General features: G+C 34.4%; 1 non-coding gene across 1 annotated transcript; it reads left to right on the forward strand.

Moving 5' to 3' along the window:
• Window positions 1–241: 241 nt before the first annotated feature.
• Window positions 242–342, forward strand: LOC135632162 (U6 spliceosomal RNA). Its single transcript, XR_010494621.1, has one exon. It is a non-coding gene; the product is annotated as a U6 spliceosomal RNA (small nuclear RNA).
• The last annotated feature ends 1,213 nt before the right edge of the window (window positions 343–1,555 follow it).

Genomic DNA, 1,555 nt, shown 5'->3' on the forward strand with positions numbered 1-1,555 from the left:
AAGGGGGAGATAAAAGATGCTAGCTTGCACAATTCAAGAAGAAAATAAAATTGCACTTCTCAAAAGAGAAGAAAGAACTTGCTTTTTAAACATCTCAAATTGTTAGCTTCCATGTTGTAAAATAATGTAACATTTTGTTAGCTTGCGTTTTTGTAAAGGAAGCAAAAGTAACTTCCGATGTGGGACTAATGGGATGTTACAATATGCTAATCTTCTCTGTATCGTTCCAATTTTATCGGATGTCTCCGGAGACATCCGATAAAATTGGAACGATACAGAAAAGATTAGCATGGCCCCTGCGCAAGGATGACACAAACAAATCGAGAAATGGTCCAAATTTTTATTTTAACATCCCATTAGTCCCATATCGGAAGTGGGCAATATATATGATTAGCTTATATGGGTCTGATGAGTGTACTACGTTAACTCCTGCTTAAGCATTTTGGTTCGTGGTTGAAGGACCAAAATGGAGTTATTGGCCAGTTGGCTCATCACACTCGGGTCGTGACATTTGGTATCAGAGCCGACCTAGTATTTGGGCAGGGTGAGAGGGCTCGAGTAGGAAAGGGCTAACTCATCACGGCATGGAGCCACCACTCCATTAGTCCCACATCGGAAGTGGGCAATGTGTATGATTAGCTTATATGGCCCTGATGAGTGTACTACGTTAACTCCCGCTTAAGCAGTCCTTCCGTGGTTGAAGGACTAAAATGGAGTTATTGGCTAGTTGGCTCATCAGACTCGGGTGGTATGCTTTCAAAGTAATACTTTTATGAAATGGTTTTACGTCGGAAACGGTTTTAATCGTACGAAAGTTGTTGAAGATATAATTTTTACTACTGTACTAATTCACCCCCCCTTTTAGTACCAACCCCGATTCTAACACTCTCCTAGCTAGAGTCCTAACAAATTGGTACCTAAAAGAAAGCCTTCTTTCTTGTAGATGTGTCTACAATCACAAGCTAGGAGCAAGAATGATAGTTTGATAGTGGATGCTCAAGGCTTATAACCGGAGATCTAAAATACCTCATAAAGCTCTCTAGCCATAACAATTAAAAAAATCATCAGAATTAGAACTATCAATTACAAAATAATTTTAATTGAAGATGCTTTATATTAAATAAAGTGGTGATTGATGATGATGCAATGATTATTTGAAATTTTATGTTTTGGAATTATGTGTTACATAATTGATCTTGATAATGGTTGTAAAATCTTGGTTTTGGTTTTAAACAATGATGTATGTTTTTATTTGGCATAAAAGAAAAAGGCATATTTAAAATATATCATATAAATCGAAACTCATAAATAAGGGAGAATGCATTATTCATGAAAATGTCTCTATCCCTAAAATCTTATCAATTTTTTAATTCAAATTGATAAATCTATTTATGTCATTTAGAATCCCTTGAAAGTGATTTTGATGATTTGACAAAGTAAATGAGTTGAAAATAATGATGAATATTTTGAAAATAAATGTTTGTATCATACTTGATGGTTTTACATTTTAAAATTATGCATGATGAGTTGAAATAATGATAGTTTAAAAAATATT

The sequence above is a fragment of the Musa acuminata genome, chromosome BXJ3-2 (genome assembly GCF_036884655.1).
Source record: "Musa acuminata AAA Group cultivar baxijiao chromosome BXJ3-2, Cavendish_Baxijiao_AAA, whole genome shotgun sequence".
Lineage (NCBI taxonomy): Eukaryota > Viridiplantae > Streptophyta > Magnoliopsida > Zingiberales > Musaceae > Musa > Musa acuminata.